An 11153-nucleotide genomic window follows, 5' to 3' on the forward strand; every position below is an offset into this window, starting at 1 on the left:
ATGGGTGATGTAGCCTTGTGGGCGGAGCATTGGACAAATGTCGCAGCTAACCGTAAGGAGGGTTTGGATATGTCCCAGGAGAGATCGCCAAATTACTCAAACATGCATGAATGACATTTAAAACCTCTTCACACATGTTTTTGATGAGGGAACAACGTTATAACATGGTAGACAGCTCCAAAAAGTCGATTTTGCATAACACCTCCTCTTTAAACTTACATCTCCATTAGGACAAGCCGGTGAAATGACCTGGTAGAGTTACTGGCGAGATCTGTGGACGGGTGATTCTATGCTGCTCAGCGTAAGAATGCATGTTTTTCTATTTACATTTGAGCAAATAAAAACAACATAATGTCATACTGTGAAATTCACCTCCATGGAGACAGACTCTTCTCGTGAAGTTACATAGTGTTAAAATTTCAACTATTTGAACTTCAAAAATCCAAACTTCGTCAGAAACAAATGACTAAAGGGTAAATTCAAATGACGCTGAAACTAGTCAGATGTGCTGCTGACAAAAACTATTTACAAAGAGTAACATTATTTTGTTCCCATTTGTAGAGGTTACATAAGTCAATTCCTCAAGCAAAACTACAAAACCAAGCACAAACTCATGACACCCCAAGTAAAAACTCAAAAAACCACAGTAATCATGAGATCTACAACACAACGGCCTATGAGGATCAAAACGCTGGACTTTTCCAAACCGATTCACATAATGTTTGCACAATCAGGAAAAATCCATTTCAGGTGTCAGGGGTCTTAGTTTGGATAATAATTAACTACAAGGATTAAAGTTTGGTGGGTGCATTTTAATCCGAGACGAAATAAAAGCGTAAAGTTCAGGCAGATGACAGATAACAGGGGTAAAGTCTAACATGAATACTTATTAAATGAAATCCAAGACGTTAAGAAAAAGCTGGATTCATTTTAGCCAACACAAAGACGTCTACTGAAACCTAACCACATAAAACCGAGATATGTTGACCATTAAAATAATCGTAATGGTATTTTGATGTTATCTGGGCTATATGGACTCTGAAACGTGCGTAAAAACACGGTTAATCACAAAGACAGAAGCATTTAGCGGCGCTAAATAAAATAAACTAAGTTGGAGTGTCATCATTGATACACTTTATCCATAATCCATAAATATTCCCTATCTAAAAGCCTTCAATTATCATATTTCAATCTTAATCTGGTTAAAAATATATATATATTATTAAATCTGTGTATGCAGCCCTACTATTGATACTTGTCATCAACATTCCCTGGGGGTGTGATGCTAACTAGACACGGCTCTGAGGCATAGTTACTCAAGTTGCACTTTAATCTGAACTTTGCTTTAACACAGTCTCACCAGAAAGATCTAGTTTAGCTGGCTACAACAGGTGAGCAGACTTGTGCCCTTAAAAAAAGTACCTCTCAAGTCCAAATCAAACACCTAAACAGGACCATGAACGCTCGGGATTGATCACAAGCTCCTAAAAATGAGCTCTTTCAATCAATTTTACATTTTCTCTTGCATTTTCAGACACTCTTAAAACCTTTTTGGCTAAGTCTGCTGATGTGCGCATCGTGTCACCATGGTAACTGCTGAACTTTCAACCACAGACATACATGTAGTACACCCCCCCCAAGTATCAAAAGGCAGAAACACAAAAGGCTGATATGGTGGTTATAGATCTTCAGTATTGAGATCAGCAGAGTGTTTGATCTTGGTAAAAAAAAAAAAAAAAGGGGGAAACTACCTCGTAAAAGGTGTAATTTACCGGCTTTGCTTTAGCCCGCTTTGAAATGGAAACAGCCCCCTCCCCCGCTCCTCTTGGGCGCTTGCTGGTCCGGTTTCACGCTATCTTCAATAACACTAGATAACCCCACGATGCGAGATAAGGCCAAATTCCGAGAAGGTGAACGAATACAAAACATTTAGCCCTAGAAAGCGAGTCTGTGCCTGTATTTAGATATGTTAAAACGGCCGGGGGGCTTCGTTTCAGGCGGAAAAAACCCACTAGTGTGAGCCGAGCGAGCGTTAGACAGACCCGCCTTGGTTGTTTCAAAATTGTAAGAAAACCGCGCAAAACCTGTATCAGACAAAAGCATAATTCAATTGAGGATAACTTAATGGACCGGTATATATATGTTTTAATGTGTAACAAACGCACAGTTATGGGAAAACCAGTCGAAAGCGCGAACAAAGACTCATTGTTGGCTGAGGCTCTGGCTACGTGGTACAGGTTTCCAAGAAGCACAAAGCAGGCGGCAGTAAAAAAAAAACGACCGAAACCGACTCGAAACGTTACATAAAGCGAGTCATTTCGTATTGAGACGTTAGATAAGACGTCGTAAATGTTGTACTCACAGTCCTTAGTCGTCTCATTAGATGGTTCTGATGTTAAACCCCGGTCAGAGGGTTGTGTGTGCTCCGCTGCCTGAGCTCTGCAGATCTGTTGTAATCGCCATTGAGGCAGGGCTCTGGACTAACGAGCGCCGACGTCATCACGCAGTGTACGTAACGGCGTAAAAAAAAAAAAAAAAAAAAAAAAAAAAAAAAAAAAAAAAATCACCGCCACGAGGTTAAGCAAATAAACTCAACGAACTGGATCAACACACATTTAATCTGCTTAGTCCGATAATTGTGTATTATAAATGTAATTATGATTGATGTTTTTATCTTATCTTTATTGCATCTCACGATAAGTTAAATTCCATTATTTTATTTTTTTTTGTGTGTGTGTGGAAATTTTTTCAGTTCAGTTCAATTTATTTTTGTAAAGCGCAAAATCACGACAGCAATCGCCTCTTAGGGCTTTACAGGATCATTGATTTAACCAACAGAAAGTTAGAAAATCAACCTTAAAACAGACATGGGGCAATGACAGACAGATTAATGCACAGAAAATAAGCAAATGGAGGACTGTCCCAAAACGTCTCCTATCCTTAGATGCTCCTTCTCTGCTAAAAAAAAAAAAAAAAAAAAAAAGTCCCAGCCTATAAATAGAGATTGATTTCATTCTATTCAGCTGTTATTGTGTTATTGTGTTATTATTTATTGTGTTATTAGAGGTTATGGACTGCGAAAGCATGGGCGTATTTTGTGTTATTTTATTTATAGGCTATAAGGAAGAAGCTTGATTAAATGCATAGTAAACGGAAATGCAGCTAAGGACAAACGGGCTAACCTCAGTTTTTATTCCCAGTGAGTTGGCATTAAAATCTGCTGATCGTCCAAACGCAGAGCATCAGACTGGAAAGCATGACAACAGCGCTTTTACGTCGTCAATGCGCAGAGGTGAGAGTGTTTATCTTATTTTAGGCGACTTTTGGACAATTTTGCATGGACTAAACGTTTTAACCTCTACTACCTATCTTACATCTTGGCATTTATGAACAGCATGCGCAAGAAACAAACATATCTCACGCATTTTCCAAAACAAACGATTAATGCACGGTTTTTTTTACCCGATAAATTAAACATTTCTACTGCGCCTGATCTGCATTAACACTGTTTACAGTTTCACTCTCTGGTCATTCATGGTCAGTTGGTCACTCACTGCGGCTGGAGGATCCGAGTCCATATGGCTGCAGAGATCACATCAGCACCTCCTCGCGCTCCTCTTCACATCACCCGGATATTTTAAGTCTGTATTTTATTTAAATCTATTTTATTTTCCTCACTAACTACTCTCTCCTCTGTCCGTGCCTGTGAATGAACGGGAGCACCATGTGAGGACCCATGTGCCCGAATGCAGATACGCTCCCTCGCGCTGGATGGGGCGAGCATGCGCAGTACGGAGCCGGGATGCGACAGGCTGCCCGTGTTCTATTGAACCAGCATCGGCATCACAGAGCCCAAAGTTATGTAATAGCTAAATGAACTAAACCAGGGCGAGGGGCAAAACCGCAGACAAGTGCTATAGAGGATTTGGAGAGGATTTCAAGTATTGGCTGAGTCCTAAAGTGACACCATCACGTCAAATATAGGGCAGATTCAATGTTATGTTTCGCTCTTTGATTCCATTCAGGCTCATGTCCCTTTTTCACACGTTATAAGCTACTTTTTAAATTAAAGGTGCACTGTGTAACTTCTTGGTGTCGGGTCCGCCACCTGTGAAAATGAAACTCCTGCACATCACATCAGGTTTGTGAAGCTGTAGTGTATTGTTTTGTATCATGCGTTTGTATATTTATTGTCGGAGCATGGGTGATGTAGCCTTGTGGGCGGAGCATTGGACAAATGTCGCAGCTAAGCGTAAGGAGGGTTTGGATATGTCCCAGGAGAGATCGCCAAATTACTCAAACATGCATGAATGACATTTAAAACCTCTTCACACAACAACGTTATAACATGGTAGACAGCTCCAAAAAGTCGATTTTGCATAACACCTCCTCTTTAAACTTATATCTCCATTAGGACAAGCCGGTGAAATGACCTGGCAGAGTTACTGGCAAGATCTGTGGACAGGTGATCCTATGCTGCTCAGCGTAAGAATGCATGTTTTTCTATTTACATTTGAGCAAATAAAAACAACATAATGTCATACTGTGAAATTCATCTCCATGGAGACAGACTCTTCTCATGAAAAGTTACATAGTGTTAAAATTTCACTCCTCATACTTTGATTCCCTCAGTTTTGATTATTTAGTTTGTTCAAATAGGCCATTCATGTGAAAAGAGTCTGGTGCTCTCATTGGGCTCTGCTTGTATAAAAAATAAAGATACCTAAATAAATATTATGAGGGCATGGTTACGTCTTTCGTTCAACTTTGATATTTGACTTGACGATCCATCTGTACCTATCATTCCCTCCTATGGATACAGCATGATTCATATCCTTACACAACAGCACTACAGACATTCCAGCCGTGCCATGGCATTTCAAATCACAATCTTTTCATTTTCTGTGAAGTCAAATTCGTTCATGTTTTATATTAGTTTATCAAAGAATGTTGACATTGTAGACCGCAAATGTCAAAGTGCATCAGTAAAACGATATGAACCGGAGCTATTTTGGTGGCACAAGCAGAAACTTGCATTGCCAAAATGATAAAACTATACTTTGTTCAAATTCAGTTCAAGTTTATTTCTATAGCGCATTTAAAAGACGCTGAGCTGACCAAAGTGCTTCACATAAAAGTCAACAATAAACCAATATACAGATAACACGATACATAGGAAAAGAACAATATATCCTGTCTAGCTAATATTAAATGCCAGGGAGGACTGGTGAGCTTTTAGTCTAGTCTTAAACTGCATTGTCAGGCTGAGAGGATCAGACAGGCAGAGGGCGCTGTTCCATAGTCGGGGCGCTATTATAAAAAAGGCTCTGTCCCCTCGGGTCTTGAGACTGGCTTTGGGCACAGCTGACCTCAGGGCCCTTGGTGCAGTAACTCCCTCAAATAAAGAGGACCCATAGAGCACAGACAGGACCCATAGAGTGCACACATTTAAACACACATGGTTTAGTGTCTAATAGTGAAGAGAAAGTTATAGCATTTAATCTCATACTTGGATTTATTGTGTTGACCTGCTCCAGTTGGATCCAGCCATAAGCCACAAATGTAATGTTACCAAAATTATGAGGCTGGTTAAAACTTAAATTACATAGATTGACAAGGGAAAATACTGGGACACATTTGCTAAAAAATACAATGTCTAAACTGTTCGAACTAGCAAACGGAATATAAATCTGTACTTAATTCAACCAATAACCCAGCTCCACCTCCATTAAAACAATGCATCAAACTCTGTTCCGAACAAACTCCCTGACCCTACCTGCTCCTCTCTAAACCCAAACTGCTTAGTTACAAATAGATCCTCAGCCAGACAGTTCAGTCAGCTCCAGACAGTCTGAAACTGTCTGTAGATCTTAAGAATTTTACTAGAAATTTGAAAAAGCACATTTGAGATAATCCGTGTGTCGATATCAGTCTAGTTCATCTGTTCTGTATTCACTTTAAAAACCTGCACATAATGATTTTTAATATGTGTTTGGACTGTAAGAGACATACTGTGTTGGACATGGTGACATTTTATTGTATTTTACTGCTAATGTTAATGATGAACTGTCAGTCTTATAATGTAATTGTAATGAAATGTGTATTTTTAATGTGTGTTCACCATAGACTGTAGAAAGAAGTGGACTAAGTGTGTCATCGAGGCTCGCAGTTATAAGGGCCAATTTGGAGCCGACTTCCATTTTTGGAATTCTGACCGCGAGTATCATAGCAACCAAAGAGCCAAGAGCGGACACTCACGGACACAATAGCAAAATAAAAATACCAGGATCATGTAGAGCAGGTTAATACAAACATTTTAAGACTAAAATGACAAGTGTGACAGCAGCAGTTACACAGAGAGGAGCCACAGTTTTTCAATGTAAAGTGAATTGGAGCCGAATCGATGGAGCCGGGAGCACGCCCATGATCACTTCTTACTAGGAACATGGCGGCTAGCGGGTTAACTATGTCCATTTATATATACACTCTATGATGTTCACCTGTCCAGGGACTGCACATGGAAAGCAGCAGTAGCTAAATCTGGTACAAATAATCTTTTCTTTTGTAACATTAATGCATTTGAACACTGCCCCTGACAAGTAAAGAAGAAAGAAAAAAATAGCAACAAAAGGCCTCATAAGGGTTCATGATTTGACAGTTTCACCTCAGCCGACCCCAGGCAGAGATTAGCTTTTCCAGAGGCATTTAAATGACTGTGATTTGGCCTGAGCTGGAAGTGCAGATGTTCAAAATAAAAACACTTGATGTGAATGTGATGATAAGTTGGAGATCGCACAGAGCAAACATAAGTGAACGTCATGTGGGTTTGAGCAGTAAACACAGGCTCATGCAGCAGTGACGTCAGTAACCTGTGCATTAAAAACAGATGTACAACAGAGGTATTTACTGCTATATATGTCAAAACATCAAATATAAGAGACCAGAGTTGACCTGTACTCCAGAGAAATTGCTTTTTACTTACAAATATTTTTATCAAATGACATGAGAAGTGAAGTGAAGTAATGATTTCTGACTTCTATATTTCTATAATTGGTCTTTAACTCACATTAATATTAAGTTAATTATGGGAAATATACAGTACTACTTACTAGTATTGTGGACATGATTGAGGTTAAACAGAATGACTAAACGTACTACTACTACCACTGTTACTACTACAACTATTACTGCTACTACTACTACAGTACTACTACTACTACTGCTACTACTAATGCTGCTGCTACTCCTGCTACTGCTACTAGTACTACTACTGCAGGTGACAAGAACTGTAATAAATTTGACATAAAACAGGCAAATTAAAATATTATATATATTGTATTGCAGTTTTCTTGTCAAAGTACCATGAGATAGGACTTTTATTGTACCTATTCAGCTGACAGCGGCTTTGCGGCTCTAATTTCCTCAGTAAAAGTCCAGTTCAGGAAATAAAGGCGTCATAATATTGAGTAATCCTTCCTCACCAAAGTCTATGATCTAAATTATTATCACTGCTTTATATTTTTTCCCAGAATCCTCCGCTGTAATGTCATGCGATATGAGCTGGGTTATGAGTTAGGTAACAGTTTGTGAAGGGGTATATGGTTGCAAATGGGTTGTAAACAATTCCTAACGAGGAGTCAAGCGCAAATGACGGATTTACAGTCATGTTTCTAAATAAAATGTTATTGCAATGCAGATTCCTAATACCTGCAGTGGTGTAACACAAAACAATATAAGGCCTCAGATACAAGTATGAGCCTTACACTTGACTAAAGCAATAAGTGATAACTGTGTTCACACTTGCACACACACCACATCAAAACAGGGACTAGACGAGGACTAGAACAGGACTAGACTAGGAGCAAACCAGGTTTATATCAGAACTAAGCCAGGTTCGAACCAGGGCCAAACCAGGAGAAGTGTGCCAGCAAATTAACTATTCAAATTAAAGTAAAAAGTACTTCTAAACAAGATTTTCATCCTAAATAGGTCCAAGCCAGGAGTTCATTAGCACAACATTTGATATACTAATTTTAAAGGTGCACTATGTAACTGCTTGTCTCCATGGCGATGCCGTTGCTTCGCCTGAAATTACGCATTTCAGTCTTGCATTTGTTCAAGTTCAAGTTTTTTTTTGCTGCTTAAAAAAATACCTTGAAAAACATTCTATCCACCTTGGACTTGCATCACCTGCTTAACTCCATGGAGACGGATACGCTTAAAGCCACCCTGCGAAACATTCCAGGCAAAGCAATAACATCTCTATGGATAATACAAGCACGTAACGGTAATTCCAGAAAAGTTACACAGCGTGACTTTACTTATTCTGATCCAAACCAACCTTGAAACTTAATTTTAAACTCCAATACAATGCTATGCAAGTACTGTTATTTTAAGTCTAAAGCATCACGTATCTCATTACATCGCTGTCCTTGTGTCTAAATAAAAAGCAGGATGCACTTGTCACCTGTCAGTTAACTTCTTTCAACTCATATTTTTTCAATGCAATTCTAACGTGGGCCCACCTCTTTGTGAAATCTCCATGATGACTAAATCCCACATTATACAAAAGTTCTGGTCTCATTCATGAAAAGCAGCTCCTCTTGCAGTAGTATTGGTAGTAATCCAAGAAACAGGTGCAGTGGCTTCGTAGTTGTATTGTCAGTGCGATCCTTGGCAGCAGCAGTGGTATTCTAGCCCATGTGTCTTGGTTGTGAGGCGGAGCTCCATGGAGAGATATTATAGTCCTGGCCGGAGAGGGGGCGGAGCCTGAAACGGAGTCAGGCCTTTACTGGTACACATTAACTCACTCCTCACTCTGCCCACAAGAAAACCCACTGCAATGCTCAGAGGAGGTACAAGCACAAGTTGCATTGACGTAAAAAGAAGCAAAAGTACTTCAAAATCGTGTTACGAAAGTAGATATTAAAAATGGCTCATCAACTACATATTATAACAGTCAACTTATCTAACCCCTTGGAGACAGGTCAGTTCTGTGGAGAGGTGAGCCAGATTACAAAGAATAGAATGCTTATCAAGGATTTGATTGTCAAGCAAAGTTACTAAAGTAGATATTAAAAATGAACGACCAAGTACTTATTATGCCATATCACATTCAACTTATCTATCTCCATGGAGACAAGCGGTTGGCACAAACAGGTGAAGTTACTGGTCAGTTCTGTGGAGAGGTGAGCCAGATTATAAAGAGTAGCATGTTTATCAAGGATTTGTTTTTAGCAATAAAAACATCAGTAACTGAACAAATGCATGAGCGATGTTTGGTGTCATACTGTGGAACTTTCCAAGTAAAGCATGAATATCACCATGGAGACAAAAGGTGGCGCCTGAAATGTTCAATGTACTTAAATGTATTATAAAACGCCAATCATATTTGATGACAAAAACAAAAGATCGTGCATGTTGTGTTGTAACTGACACTGTTTTGCCTTTTTAAACTTTACAATTTTTATAAAAACACAACTTTTGTTGACCCAGTTTTATTAGAACCAAAGCCATTACAACCTTTGCTTGTAAGTCAGTGATCCACATAGCTATGGCTAAACGATTTCACCGGGATCAGTTGAGATTTACCCAAAGCCTGTGAAAGCACTGCTGGCTCTGGTCCTATCGGGGTGAAAGCGGTAGACAAATGCAGGAGTATTACGTAACTTTTCGAGAAAAGAGTCCAACACCTCCTTATGTCCACGCAGATGCTTAAATGCCATTCTGTGGAAAATTCAGAACATTGCAGTAATATCTCCATGGTTACAGACGTTGAGCAGAAAAGTTGCATAGTGCAATTTTAATGTTGTACACTTAGTATTAGTTAAGTACTCGTTCTTATACCACTAAACATAATAATCTTTTAGAATTTTCCTTTCTGTCACTCAGAGTTGTTACAAGTGCAGTTTTAATCACTCCCATAGAGTGTATACATAAATGGACATAGCTAACCTGCTAGCTGCCGTGTTCCAAATAGGAAGTGATCATGGGCACGCATCCGGCTACATTGACTCTGGCTCCAGTTCATCTTCTATTGAAAAACTGTCACCCCTCTCTCTGTAACTGCTGCTGTCAGGCTTGTCATTTTGGTCTTAAAATGTTCGCATAAACCCACTCTACATGATCCTGGGATTTTTATTTCGCTATTGCGTCCATAAATTAAGATATGAACATTAAAACAGACAAATCATGCACCTTGTTTCCCGGACGTCACTCCCGCTAACGTTAGCAACAGGTTTGATTGGCATTACTGTGAACAGCCTCACTCCGGATTGGCTGTTTGGTTGCTATGATACTTGTGGTTGGAATTCCAAATATGGAACTCGGCTCCAAATTGGCCCCTATAACTGCTCTATCCTCGATGAGCTTCATTTGACTGGAGCTGAACGCTGTGGGTGACGTCACGCTCACTTAGCCCACTTTTTTATACAGTTTATGTTCACTCTACACTCTATGGTAGCAAACACAATTGTATCCACATCTGCCCTGCAAAACAGCATAAAACTACTACTGTCTTGTGAAGAGTTGTGGGTTAAAATTCCGTGTTTGCTCAATGGCACTTTGATGTTTTAAGTGGAGAATGTTCTGTGACATGTGTTTGCTCATTATAAAAGTGTTATAAATGCCTGGAATGGGTGGTATTTTCCTACTTCTGTGAACTGTCTGTCTAACACGTGGTATTTTCTTACATCTGTGAACTGTCTGTCTAAACAGCCTTCTGGTGGCATCTTGAATAGAGGAATGGTACAAAAAGAAGTTAAAATACAACTCAGTTACTCTATAAAGAGCCCATATTACATAAGTAAACAGACTAATTATCCAGTGGTTACTCAAACATGTGTGAATGAAACAAAACACAACTCCAGGTATGTTTTTCAGGGGACAACAACATTATAACATGATTCAAAACTCACAAAAGTAAATTTTGTTTAATATAGGACCTTAAAGATGGATAAAAACTATTTCAAAATTCTTCGCACTATATCTGTGAATAAGCAGCAATGGCAGATCTTTACAGCCAAAGTAGCAGTATTAGAAATAAAAGGTGCAATTGGTGCATATGAGTATTAAAATTTGATAAACAAACTTAATGTCAGACCCCGAATACTTTTAAAATGTTAAAGGTGCATTCTGTAACCTTTCTAGTGCGG

The 11153-nt window shown here is 39.1% G+C and overlaps 1 protein-coding gene across 2 annotated transcripts in view; it reads right to left on the bottom strand.

The window, feature by feature from the left end:
• The window catches only part of mapk6 (mitogen-activated protein kinase 6), a 29715-nt gene extending 21000 nt beyond the window's left edge, over positions 1-8715 (bottom strand). Inside the window, exon 1 of one of the 2 annotated variants that reach the window (XM_033985951.2) lies at positions 8526-8715. The gene's annotated coding sequence lies outside the window, so the exon portion shown is untranslated. Of the gene's footprint in view, positions 1-2362; positions 2497-8525 lie in introns of those variants that run through there. The other variant, XM_033985942.2, reaches the window with a different exon arrangement.
• Positions 8716-11153: the final 2438 nt, after the last annotated feature.

The sequence above is a fragment of the Periophthalmus magnuspinnatus genome, chromosome 3 (assembly GCF_009829125.3).
Source record: "Periophthalmus magnuspinnatus isolate fPerMag1 chromosome 3, fPerMag1.2.pri, whole genome shotgun sequence".
NCBI lineage: Eukaryota > Metazoa > Chordata > Actinopteri > Gobiiformes > Gobiidae > Periophthalmus > Periophthalmus magnuspinnatus.